The sequence below is a fragment of the Equus caballus genome, chromosome 4 (genome assembly GCF_041296265.1).
Source record: "Equus caballus isolate H_3958 breed thoroughbred chromosome 4, TB-T2T, whole genome shotgun sequence".
Lineage (NCBI taxonomy): Eukaryota > Metazoa > Chordata > Mammalia > Perissodactyla > Equidae > Equus > Equus caballus.
The window spans coordinates 55,069,906-55,084,063 of NC_091687.1; the positions used below are offsets into that span (position 1 = coordinate 55,069,906).

Here is a 14,158-nt window from a genome sequence, read left to right on the forward strand (position 1 = left end):
CACTTGGACTGTTGTTAGCTACCCAGCACAAATAATTTTCCATTGAAATAAATTAAAACATCACTGACTTAGAAAAAGCAAGGGAAACGTAGTCTAACTTAATGGATGTCTCAATTACAGTCTACTTTAAAAGTGATTTCATTTTATGCTTCTAAACCTGCATTCTATCAGATAAATTAAAACTAACATGTAGGAGCAGCTAAATTAAAAATGCAGTTCACAAACCATATTTTACATCGAAAAATAACTTGTCATAAACGTAAACACCATTAATACATGAAAATTTGTTGCTAGAGCTGCCCCAAACCTCAGGGAAGAAATCCTTAATTTGGATTTCAGGGAATTTTAGTCTTCTAAACATTGTAACAAGTTCTCAATGAATATGTTTTCCTCTCTCACTTTGGAATAAACAGTGAGTTTAAACTAAGACGAGAGAGGCAGTAGAGAGATTTCAGGCACTACGGTCTCCATTACAATTTTCAAAACTCCGAAATTCTGGATTTTCTCATAGGCTTTTCTAGTAGGATATAGCTGAGAAGCAAGGTCACAAGGGTCAATGGTAATTTCTGGAGAGGATCTAAATGGTCAGAGTAGAATGATTCAAATTCAGAGAGGAAGAAAAGTAATTATAGCCGAAGGATCCCATCAGAAATGTTTCCAAAATGTATTGAAAGTGCTTTAACCAAAGGACAGTGCCTGATATTCTTGGAGAGATTCTGACGCTAAAAGTAAAGCTTTTGTTGGTTTATGGTTTCACAGCAATGTTGGTTCTAGCCAATTTTATGCAGCCATGGTAGCAATAAAAACTAGTGCTTAGCATGACGGATTTATGGTCCATGTTTTGCTTACAGCCATCAGGATCCTGAGTAGCCTAGTTTCCTTTGATTTAAACAGGATATCTTTGGTTTGGTTGGTGATATATTTCTCTGTGGCTATGGTTGAGTTAAAATAAGTATTTTCAATGTACTTGCCAACTATGTCTAGGGAGAGGGAATAGTCCAAACTGACCAAATTTTATTAAGAAAAGGAATCACATTCTTGCCTACATCGTGTAAGGGAGGACACCAATTCTATCGTGATGTGTTTAAGATATACTTCCATGGATAATTTTACCACCTGAAATCAAGATTTATTGACATCAAACAGTGGTATTCCATCGAATGGGCTGAACATCCTAGAGAAAGGAACAGAGGCAGTGACTGGAACGAGGCACCACGCTCAATAAGCAGCCCTGCCAGTTCAATTCCAGCCACTGCACTGCTGCCTGATTTTCAACTGTTTCTGCAAGAGCCTCCTTATCTGATGGTAACTGAGGAGGCTGAATACTTCATATTCAAGAAGGCTAGATGTGAACTGAAGTTCATTCTAGCTTTTGAGTGGTATACATAGTAAGGAGATGTTACTGGCAATAATATGCCAAGATGCAGTGGCTGCAATTTCCATTTATGAAACTCAAATATTTACAAATCATATCCTACAACTGTTCATGGATTGTATGATAAGAATATTGGGACATTTTATTTTTGTTTTGACTAGAAAATGGTATCTTTAAACTTTGACTCTCCTTTGCAGATTGAGGCTGAAAAGGTGACTGTGAGCATAATGTTTTAGCCATCTCTTGTGGAACAAGAATTCCTTTCAGGCATTTCTCTGATGTTAGGAGAAGTCGATGTCTTCCTCACTTAGAGCTCGTTGTGTATTCTTGCTGCTGTTCTGAAGGGAGAAAGAGCTCTCTTTCTATTTTCACCAAAGTCAAATTGCTGAAGTACCACTCATGCAGAAAATGTTGCTATAATATATATTATGCATAAATTTCTTCCTAGAGAAGAGACAGTTGTAATTAGGGAGAAATTGCTCTTTAGAGTTGAACAAAAATAGGGTAATGTAAGTAATTTTGCAAACAAAACATTGAGTATATAACTAGCATATTTTGGCATTGTGCTTTTTTTTTTCCTGGTAAAAGATATATCAGGTTCGATAATAGAGTTGTTTAATGTCCTTTAGGGAATTTGCCTGTCCTCACTCATGACAACGGCATACTTCCATGTGATCTTGTGCTGTGTGATTATAGTTTTCTGCTAAGGGATTATAGGAAAACAGAAAATTACTGATATTATCACATATTTGTTCAATGCATATTTATTTCTGAATGACTCTTGTGGGATTCTCCTATCTTGGGGAATTCTGAGAAAAATGCTAATTTTATTTGGTTTACAATACTTACACAGGCATAGCGGATAGGTCTTTCAGGAGATTAGAGAAATGATAAACCATTCAAATCAATTTGTGGGCTCAAGCTCATTTTCTGCATGAGAGGGTTATCTTTTGTTTTCTGATAGAAAAAAAATTCTTGCAATGTAAGAATCTAATATGTCCCAATTGCTCATCCAGAAGTTTGAAAATGTTCTCCCAAAACTTTTCTGATGAGTTTGTTAGTTATTTTGTACCGCCCTTTCTGATCTTATATTCATTTTAGTACTAAAGAGTAGAGGGACTGAAGTGAACAGAAACTAAATTATACGTTGATTTCTCCATGGGCTATTAATATCTTGTTACTGTGAGACAGAGGAGTTTGTTGGTAGTTTCTGGCTTGGTAGTATTTGGCCTGTAGGTAAAGAAGAAGAAAACAAAGATTACCTCTACACGAATGCTGATTTCTAACTGCTCTTCAACATAAATTTATTCTGGTTGTTTCCAAATTTATCTTTGATTAGTATTTTACCATGTATGCATTTTCCATCATACGCTGTGTGTTATAAATGGTAGTCCTTTAGAATGCATCGTGTTCTAAATAAAATTAGCATCAAATGTGCTAATTTTTCTAGGCTAGAGAGAATTCAAGTTAACAATTAGTGTAGTCTGCAATGGTAAAAGATCCAATCATCAAGATCGCCAGTGCAGGGTAGACTATCTCAATCCTGATGAAGTTTCATGACCTAGACATATCAGAGAAGCCACTGAAGAGTTTTACCAAAAGAGAACAGTTTGTGCAACATGGTGTAAGGGAAAGAGGGTGGATGTTGCAGCAAGGACATCTTGTACACATCTGTGTTTGAGTCCTGGCTCAGCCACTCACTTGTTTTGAGATCTCTTAGGCTCTGAGTCTCAAGTTCCTTCTCTATGACATGGGACTTGATAACATCGATCTCCCAAGGTCAACGGTGAACTTTAGAAGAGAGAGCATTATTTCAGGTCCATTCACAGAGCTGGTGGGTCAGGGCAGTAACTGGAGGTTGGAAAGGAATGAAGTACCAATTTCCTTAAGAGCTCAGGAAGTAAAAAGGCTGGATGACTGGATGACTTCAGAGAGGATTTTCCAAACTGTGTTCTTTGAAATATCAGTCCAGAGAGAGGTTCTCTGGTCTGATGAATTTTGGAAACTTGGCATTCTATGTAAGCTTTTTGGAGACATCCAATGTACTTTAGGAAATTAATGGTTCTGAGAAGTCCTGCAACAAAGCAACTTATTATGTTGTTTGACCTGACATTAAAAATATGACCATGACATTTTTCAAATGTTAACTGTTCTACTGAACATACTTTATAACACATTGACCTAGGATATTTAGCTCCTCACATCCTAGTTTTTAGGTAACATATAACTGAAGTGAAATATAACCTATAATAAACCATCTCTCTTAACTTTTTTGTGGCATGCGGGAAAAGGAAGATTTGGGTCTAAGTCCATTTATCTTAGACCAAGTTTGGCATTCCTTGTTAATACCTCCTTAGATTTTTCTGGGCCACGAAAAACAAATGGAGATCTGGTTAGTATATAATACTTTCTCAACATGGTGTGCAAAGTTTGGTTGCTTTCTGTATATGTAAAAAGGGCACCTAAGCATCCAAGCTGACAATATGGTATCTTTTGCAAACAATTTAAAAAAGTACCTACTTATACTTTATCTTAAAATGGGAAGTGCATCACTTGAGTACTGGTAAGTAATACATTTATTTTGTTCTACAACTTTTTGGAGAAAAAAGTCCTACATTATAGTCAGATGTTTGCAGGGAAAGAAAATAGCCAAATTCATTAACTGGTGATAAATACATTTTGAATGTGATGTTTTGTTTTGTATACTGATTTTCCGTGGCTTTTAAATTTTTTCATTGTGGTAAAATATACATAACACACAAAGTAATTTATTTTCAAATAGTAGCTGAGAATGAAAACTGGATCAACTTAAATATTATTAAAGCCCTGGGACCCATAGGAAACAATAAATTGAGATAAGGGTCATATCTGACACATTTGTTAAAAGGAGAGAAAACCAAATCAAAGAAAAATATCTTTACTTCTATTTTTCTATTTAGTCAATTGCAACATTTTTCTAATAGTTATTAGAATTCTGATTTACATTTATTAAAACTAATGACATTCTTTGATTATTATGTACAGAAAACATACTTGAATGGGAGAATAGATTACTTTTCAGAGTTTTAATTGAATTATTGAGTAAACACAATACTATACATACCTTAAGAAGGTCAATATGTCTTTATAAGAGTATATAGTGTTACTTCTTTCAACTAAATATTGAATGCTAGAAAAGAAAATAAAAATTTACTTTTAAAGAGAAAAGTAAAAAATCGCCCCTGCTCCTCCTTCCCCCACCATAGAGAGGAGAGAGGAGAAAGAATAGATGCTTCTAGTCTGGGAGCAGCACAGACTGGTCAGTTGTCCAGCAGGGGCTGCTCACAGAGCAGCAAGGCTGATTTCTTCTAGCTAAGTGTTTCACGACTCCAAGGAGACAGGGATTTCGGGGCCACTCCAATGTCTGTAGTTGAAATAACCTCTTCACGTCCTCCTGAAGTGACCCAGCCTCTCATATTTACTCTAGTCAAACAGTATGTGTAAAATGAAAGAATCACTGAATAAGTCATTTGCATCTTGTCATCTACCTTAAAATGCCATTTTACAAACCACATTTAAAAGTTGCTGTGCATTAGTGAGAGGAACTCATAACTGCATTTCCAAACAGAATCAAAGTGTTGTTAAATTGTTTTTAAACACAGATTTAGAGAATGAAATTGAGGGTAGTCAACTAGTAGCCAACTAAAGCAAAACAGGCTGGAATGTTGGTAACCGATTGCGCACACAGGATCCAAGCAAAACATCTTGAATTGCTAGTACCATAATAAATTATAGTTTTCACATTTGTATTTTGCAAGTGAAAACAGCACTAAGTCAAGGTTGTGAAATAAAGACCAAACGATGACATTTTTAATTCGCCCACACCTATGATGACTGGGCAGACCTGCTGCATCATGCAACAAGTTGGATGACAGAGTCTGAAAAAAACAAAAAGGCCAATGGACAGACACTCCATGGCCAAAATGCAGTTGTAGATGGGAGAAAATGGCTGAGGTGGGCAAAGGGTTAATTGTCACGTAGGATCTAACGAATGTGGTGATTTCTCTTCCTTTCTTTGTCCCTCCCTTCTCACAGAAGATCCATACCACATTCACCTAACACCCAAGCGGCTGTTATCTCATTTTCTTCAGAGTTAATTTTCTCTCTTTAACATAATGAGATAAAAGGCTGAATGGGTTAGTGTCCTGGGAGTGTTCAGAGGGCAAGAGATGGTCAAGAACTGGTTTATCTCCAAACTTCATTAGCCTATTAGATAACTGAAGCAGGGGACCTCAATTAACGTAAAGAATGAGAGACTTCTAAGGGATGAGAGTCAGTCCTCGCAATAATGGAACTTGGCCTCCTGCTTCAGAAAGGGGATTCACAAATCCCCTTCGTGGAGCAGGACTCTCCTGTGTGGAGAGGATAGGCTGATTTATTTCTCAGTGGTGTCCTGGAGTGTATCTGCCCTGATTGACTCCCTTGATCTTGACATCAGTCACTTTGGAGTCAAGATAATGAAAACTGCATTAAAGAGGCCCCTTCAGTTTATGCAAATGGAACGTTATCTTCAAAGAGGCCATATCCTCCGGGAGAGTTTCTCTGCTATTTGGAAGTATTAATAAAAGAAAATGTGTTCGATATTTCCTCCCTTCTACTCCTTGTTTCTCTAATTTACATAGGCATGGGAGTGACATTTTGTTTTTATTTTTATTAAAACCCTAAGCTTTCCTGATGCTTTATCTAAGGAAGTCAAATAGTATTTAGTTTGAAGGTTGCTGTATGGAATTAGCAAGGACATAAGTGAGGCATAAGTATTATTCTAAACAATTGAAGTCATGCGCTTTAGTACTTCTTGGAACTAGATCTCTAGAACCAAGGTGACTTGAGAAAACTCAGTCTTACAACTGATCAAGTGGATCTTAGGCTGACAGGGCAAAAATGATGGCACCATTAGCAATTACTTCTGCAGATGTACCTTGGGCTACCACTCAAGTTAGAAAAGAACCATGTTATGTCCATACCTGGACTCTCTGGGGAGGGAACATGAAATAATGCACATGGAGGAAAGACTGGAATCATGGAGGAAGTGTGTGTTCCCTGTCTTTTCTGCCATGCTATTTACCAAATAACATGGACATAAAAACTCAACAGTAGGTAAGGATTGTGTTTACATGACACAGTCCATGTTTACTCAGCATTTAGTAGATTGATTTTGAAAGAGTGTAGGCTTCCCTTGAAATACACAGAAGGAGCCTGTTATACAGCCTACTGACACTTTCAATGACCAGAACAGAACTTAGAAAGCAACGGTGAAAGAATGAACAGACAGTTTGCTCGATAATCTCACTGGTGTTTTCAAAATGTTGCCAGCGTTAGAGATACAGGATTTATTTTTACCTTGATGTCAGGTTTGTGTTCCTTAGTATACTGAATTTAGAATGAATGGGTGGTTTATGACTGTCCAACAGGAACTTATCCTCACCTGAACTTTCTTTAACAACAACCAAAAAGCACACCTTTAAGAATTTTTCCTTTTCTTGAGAAAAATCAGTTACCTAAAGAATAATGTCTCAGTTTTCTCTCATATTTTTATTTATCTTCTTGATGGTATCTTGCATATACTGTACCTAGTTGGTAAAATGTTTCTGTGCCTATTTCACATGTGACTATTTTGCTGAGTACACTCAAACTGTTACTTTATTTTTGAAAGTTAAAATCTGTAATATCTTTTCCCCTAACACTATACTGCTTTAGGTAACATACATTTAAAATGTGATAGAATGCTTTTGCTTTTAATATCATTTTTGTCTTTTCTTTAGTATTTTCAATCAGGTAGTGACCATTCACTAGATATGTTTACACAGTATTCCAAAGTGATAACTTCTTTAAACCAAACAGATTTTTATTTCAAACTAATCACTGAAAAAGATTGGCTGTGAAATTATAAATTATCTTAAACCACCAAAAAATATAAAACTCTATTATAGTTGCATATTTATATAACTATATAATAATTGTACATTGTATTTATTACATAGTATAATAGAACATATTATATAATATAACAGCTACTGTGATTAACCTGAGATCATTCTTATTATTACCTGAATGGGGAATTGTATGGCTGTAGATTTACTGATGGTATTCACAATATTTAACAACCATTTGGCACGGCAGTGATCAAACTGAATGGATAGTGGCAATAAGAATCATCACATGCTCATTGAACATCATCAGCCTTGAGCAAGAGATGTGATTACAAAATATTTGTTGGAGTTACCAGTTTCCCACAAACAAACAAACAAAAACAACTTTTTGAGGAGAAATGAAAAAAAGAAACCAGGAGAGTTCCTTTGCAAGTGAAGACACAAATGCAAGTGTTCAGAGTTGGGCTAAGAGTAAAAGACTGTCTGAGGAATGAAATCAAAATCCCAAATGCCTATCTTGTAAGAATGTCCTTCTAAAAACAGTCCAGCAGTTTCCTTTCAGCAGCCAGTAAATCCTGGAGCAGCTTTTCTGAGTTTATGTCAAGGCAGATGTTCACATGGCAAGGCCTAGCCCATGAAGGATGGGATCATCGCATGTCTTTTACATTAAAAAGGCCTACGTGCTTTCCTACTCATTTGTGTATCTTCCTCCTCTTTTATTGTTTAATCAGAAAGAGTACATAGCCTTTGCAGAAAATTTGGCAAAAGCAGAGAAGCTTAAAAAGCAGGTGAAAAATCACCCATAATCCCACCACCTACAGGCTAGCACTGTTAACATTTTTACATATTTCCTTCTTTCTCTCTCTATAATTACCTTGCTGTTTTGCAAAGATGGCAAATATTTCTTCCTTTGGGTAACGTCTAAAGTTTTAGGTAAAAACACTGACCCCCTCCAACTCCTTTCAACTGCAGTGCCATCTATATTAAGACTATTTAAAGTGGCTAACTTTCTAGACAGTGATATTCCTAATGTGTTCACATGTCTATTATCTGTCCCGAGTCGCCAAGTTTGGCTCTGTCTTCATAGGACCTGTGAGGAAAGCTCTCTCAGGGATCCGGGCATGAGCCAAGAGTTCAGAGTTCAAGCATTCCTTTCTCTGGTTCAAATGGAAGTAAACAGATTTTTTGGTGTGCTCATCACTGCCCACATTTTCATTTTAGGGTTGTATATCACCTGGTTAGTGTGGTCAGTGTTAAAGCCTTGTCTTAAAAAAAGAATTTTGATAGTAGTTGTGGAAGTGTATGAGTGAACACTAAACATCTCATAAACCAATGAGATCATGAATAATGCTAAAATTAGACCCACTAGGAGAAGATGCATGAACAAAAATTATGTGATTATTAAGTCATGGGAGCAGAAGGGAAATTTATCCATCATCATAAATGCAGATATAACCTTGGGAATGTTTCACTAAATACATCAAAAATATTTTTTGATCAGAAATTAATATATGCTCAACGAGTTGATAATGTAAGCCCTGTGCTCCATCTCTCCCCCTCCACCAAATGCCTAAATAAACTTTATTTTTCAAGTTGAAAGGATCTTTCTAAAATTCCTCATTCTTAATGCTCTAAAACGCCCGGGTTCAGAAAATTAAATTACGCCATTTTTATCTGTTCGAGATCAGCTCTGTTTCCTCCTTTGCTTTGTGTTTACTTTCCTGCAGTAGCTGACATCAAAATGTTTTCTGGAATGCTGGGACTAAATAAGTTATGCTTAACTCAATATCTAATACAAATAGCCCTGGGGAGCTTCAGCGACACAATCATAAAAGCTATAGTTTCTTTTAATAGCTTGCCACACTTTGCTGATATAGTATTTCTCTAATCACCAATCTTTACGTGGCTTCCTGACCTTGGAGCTCTCAGCCCAAATGGCTTTGTGGTATCAAAGGCCTATGTCATTGGAAGAGTGAATGGCTTTCATTTTTCCCCTTGAAACTTCCGGTTCCTGGCATCTGTAAAGAATTACTCCGAGTGGCGTTTTGCTGCCTTGCGGCCACTGCCCTATCCAATGGAAGTGACTTTTCCCAGAAAGGTCACAGTGGTCAGTAATAGGTGGATATTGCATTCAGGGAGGAGGCAACTCTGATTTCTCTGGTTTTTCTGTTACAATATTCATTATTCTTGCATCACATTAGTTGTTAAAAATTCAAATCACATTTTGTTTGCAAAATATTTCAGCAAGAAAGGGTACACTCTGTCATATAGTAAGGCTGAAAAGGTTAGCAACAAGTTTCATACAGTCATCCTATCTGCTGGGAAAAAATAAATTTCCGATTTATACCTTTGGGGAGGATTACTTTTTGACAGTGCACATGAATTCACCTTCAGTATCTGTTCCTTTACAGGACCTAAAAAGCACACACAAATGCGTGGCACTGCAGTGATCGAGGAATCTCAAACCTGGAGATTCTGTCCTGTAACTGTGTCATCTGGGGCAACCACTGAGACCCCAGACTTCTGATTCATGCCTTATTTTAAAATTGCATTTCTCGATACCATTATATTTTAAGTATTCTGCTTTAAGTATAGACAATAGCGGGGGACTGCATGGATGTAATTCTAGGGTACTGGCTTAGACTGGAAGTCTGAGTAATGGACAACATTTCCAAACATTCCAAAGAGTGAGTGAGTTGCTTTTAAATAATTTCTTACCTTCTCTGTGCATTAGAATCTTAAAAGAGAGAGAGATGGAGTAGGAGGGGGACAGAAGCAATGTGGAATACTAGTGAGAACCGTGAAACAATCTGCTGTGTTTCCAGTGAGGGATTCTTAATGCAAGTAAGAAGTGTGTATTAAAAAAGAATTAGTGTAGAAGAACATGATTACAAAATTTAGAAATACTGGTATGGCATGCAATTCTATCTATCTATTTATTTATTTATACAAAATCTGTACACACTTTTACTACTGTAATGTACACCCATTCACTCACTCCTGGGGATGTCCACTATCTATGTCTTGACCTAAATTTCTTGATTTTTTTCCCCCAAATGGTTCTTAGAATATTATTTTATATACTATGATATTCCCCCAATGATTTCCAGTTTATGCTATTTTATATATATTTCACTACTACTGAGGATTAAAAGAGAAAATAAAAATCTCCTATAATTCCATAAAGTCCTTTACCATTTGGGCACATTTTCTTTAAAGTCCTTTTTTTTGCTTATTTTATACATAAAACATATAGAATTCTTACAAATTGAATTAATATTAAATGTGCAATATTTTAAAGTGTTTTTTTCATATATACATTTTACCATTGTTTGTTACTAAATATTCTTCAAGACCATGTTTTTCTGGAACTAGCCAGAATATCTTAAAAGGAATACCTATTTGAGAAAATAAATCTCATAGACTATGGTGATAGCGTAATGGGCAAGCTTGTCCTGGCATTAGAAGTTACAAGAAGAAGAAAAAATGTCCCCTTTTTGGAGAGGTACAGTTCTGAAAGTTTTGAGGTCAGAACAATTAGTGAATTTGAATGTTTCCTCTACTCGCACTGCCCTGTGTGTGTGTGTGTGTGTGTGCATGTGAGAGAGAGAGAGACAAAGAGAGAGAGAGGGTGAGAGACAAAGAGAGATTGAGAGATTGACAGACAGAGAGAATTTTTGAAGTCTTTGGATTTCTGTGAAACACATAGGAGTCTTATGAATGAGCTGCCTTGTCTTTATTGTCTTGACACCCCCTGAAAGCCCTCATTGTCCCCTACAACCTTTTGCATAAAGATTGGCGACAGTGGGATTGCCTTTCTAGAATTCAGTTTCCCAAAAGCAACTGAGATGGCTAATCTGTTTATCAAGATGAGATCAGGAGTGAGGCTGTCTCTTAGCTCTGTGAGCTGGTAACAGTTTTCAATCACTCTAAGTCTTAGTTGGATTTATATTTACATTTTTGGAGCAACGAGATTGTGTTGGTTAACTTTTGCTCTGTGGCAAACCAGCTTAAAACACAGCGGCTTACAACAATAAACATGTATCATTTCTCATGAATCTGCTGATCAGCTGGTGGTTCTTCTGTTCTAAAGCCAGCTCAGCTCGGGCTGAAGGGTCTAGGATGGGCTCCCTCACCTTTCCTCTGGGAAAGCTGGCATGGCAGGAAATGCTGGGGCCCCTCTCCACATCATTGCTCATCTCCAGGGGGCTATCCCTGGTGTGCTCATACAGTGTAGCACAAGGGTTCTCAAGAAGCAGAAGGGGCATGATCCAGTGGGCAAGCACTTTTCAAGTGTCTGCTTCTGTCACATTTGCTGTTTATTACCTCATTGGTCAAAGCACATGACATGGCCAAGCTCAGAGCTACTATGGGAAGGAACTACTTGAGGGCATGTATATAGGAAGGAATGATTCACTGGGGCACTTACTGCTACCTTATACCACTATCATGTCCCTCATTTCTGAAATCCATTTCAGGTAGACAGATACAGAACGTAATAAAAAATTTTAACAATTGTTATACTTACGTTTCTACAAAATTCATATCAGGATCAATACACCTCAATATATAGAAATGTTTTTGAAAAGAACCATGGCATAGTGCTTTTTTCTTTTCCCCTTAAACAAAGCAAAGCAAAACCAAACCAAAAAACCCCAATCCTGTGGGATAATTAGACTTTCTCCCAGGTTTGGCCTATCATTCTAGTCCTTTGAGACATTTAAAAGAATAATGAATCCATGTGTTTAACACAATTGGATCTGGCATGCCAAAAGGTATTTTTTAATTTTCTTATTTATCACAGAAATTTATGCTGTAATGCCATCTGCTTTTTAAAAAATATCGATTTACTGTACACTAGTACTACGAAACTCAACTGATTAGTATTTACATGTAGTTTTAGATGAAGACAGTTTCTTTTTTTTTCCTTTTCTTTTCTTTACTTTTTTCTTGAGGAAGATTAGCCCTGAGCTAACATCTGCCACCAATCCTCCTCTTTTTTGCTGAGAAAGATTGGCCCTGAGCTAACATCCACACCCACCTTCCTCTACTTTATATGAGGGATGTTTGCCACAGCATGGCTTCATAAGCAGTGCATAGGTCTGCACCTGGGATCTGAATCAGTGAACTCAGGCTACCAAAGTGGAATGCAAGAACTTAACTGCTATGTCACTGGACAGGCCCCTGAAGACAGTTTCTTAAGGATAAACGATTTTATTAGCAGCTCTTAGATATATTATATATATATAATATAATATAATATATATTATATATATATATTGCATATTTTGCCTAACAGAAAATGCAATACTGTTTCAAAATTGCAATTTTAAAAAAATCAGAATCAATTCCAACTAGTCTTCTCATCCTGGGAAGACAGAACCCTGGGTAATTTGTGTATAAAGGCATCTCTCACAATAGCATGCCTAGTTGACATATGAAAATGGATGGGGAACATCCATTAGGTGTCCAAGGACATTCTAGATTCCCAAGGATGTGCGATATCCTATAGATAGAGTTTTCCCAAAATCCACCCAGAAAGAGCGTGGAGGAAAGAGGATGCATACTAGAGACAGACTTGGGTTAAAATTCTGACTCTGTTAATTACCGTGTAAGCTTGAACAAGTCCTCCAATTCTCTGGGTTTCTGTAGGGATGATGTGGAGTTAAAGAAGGAGGCAACTCAAAGGACACACAGAAAGGCTTAGTGAGCGTTAGTTGCCTTTCTTCGTCCCTTTTTCACTTTTTCTTACTATTTACTTACTTCAACTATGAAAAGCAGTTGAAACCTTCCTGATAAGTTGCACGTTAGGCAGAGTTTGGGAGCAAGGAGGGAGACTGAAAGCGTGATTCTGGGTTAGTCTGAATGTTGCTGGCCTAAGTAAGGGGACAGGCTGTTGGCGCCTGTGCCAGACCTATCTTTCCATGGTTGTTTCCTCCTCTCTCCAGTTTCCCTGTGTCTGCTTTTTCAGAGACCTGCTAAATTTCTTTGCATACTGACAACTGGATTGCTCTGCCTGCCCCTGGTGCTATTATTACTTGTAGAAAAAGGCACTCAGGGGCTACAATGAGAACTTAAAACACAAAAGCCAAAACCTTAAGTGAGTTTACACATATGCTGTGCTTGCAGCACCTCCAGAAAGTGGACGGGGTGAGTAGGATGGAAGTCAGTGACTGTCGAGTCAGTATAACTCTAGGATGCCGCCTATAAGGCTTTACCATTTCTGTGACTTAAATTTGTATTTTCGCTAAACATTAGATGGCTTAATTTGTCAGTGGGTCAGAATCAAAAACACTTCAGGACAACCATAATGCTACTCTGAGAGAACCCAGGGACAAGCTAATTAGGAATAAAGAGGTGAGATGGAGAAGAGGGCGTATCTGGGTAACTTCACAGGGTGAAATCCCCACATGGGTGGTGGCAGCTAGGAAATCTGCATAGTAACAAATCTGTCACAAATCAAGGACAACTCGACGGGAACAATTAGAATTAACATTTCACTCTGACATTTATCAAAAATCTCTGCCCACATTTTACCCCTTGCAACAAAAACTGGTTTTGTCTTCATATTTAGAAAGCTGTTGCCTAACTTTAAACATCCTTTTGAAAGGTATGCACTTCTTGCTGCAAGAGTAAAGAAACGCTACATCTTTTGAAAGCCTCACATCCCCTATGAATCCTAAACTTATTCCATTTGAATGACAATTACATATTTTGAAATCCACACATACTGTATGAATCCTATACTTATTCCATTTGAATGACAAATGCCATAAGAATTCAAGAAAATATTAAACATTTTATGGTAGGTAACATCTGTTTCAATGACCTCTTCTTCAAAACTTGTTTCATTTTATTCTTTTCTAAAACTCTA

The 14,158-nt window shown here is 37.1% G+C and overlaps 1 long non-coding RNA gene across 2 annotated transcripts; it reads right to left on the reverse strand.

The window, feature by feature from the left end:
* Positions 1 to 1,107: 1,107 nt before the first annotated feature.
* On the reverse strand, positions 1,108 to 11,548 carry LOC111773314 (uncharacterized). 2 transcript variants are annotated; one of them, XR_011437846.1, is made up of 4 exons: positions 11,421 to 11,548; positions 4,479 to 4,544; positions 3,077 to 3,449; positions 1,488 to 2,605 (listed from the first exon to the last, which is right to left on the reverse strand). It is a non-coding gene; the product is annotated as an uncharacterized lncRNA (long non-coding RNA). The 2 variants fall into 2 exon arrangements; XR_002807692.2 differs by lacking the exon at positions 3,077 to 3,449 and having other exon boundaries at positions 1,108 to 2,605.
* Between the last annotated feature and the right edge of the window lie 2,610 nt (positions 11,549 to 14,158).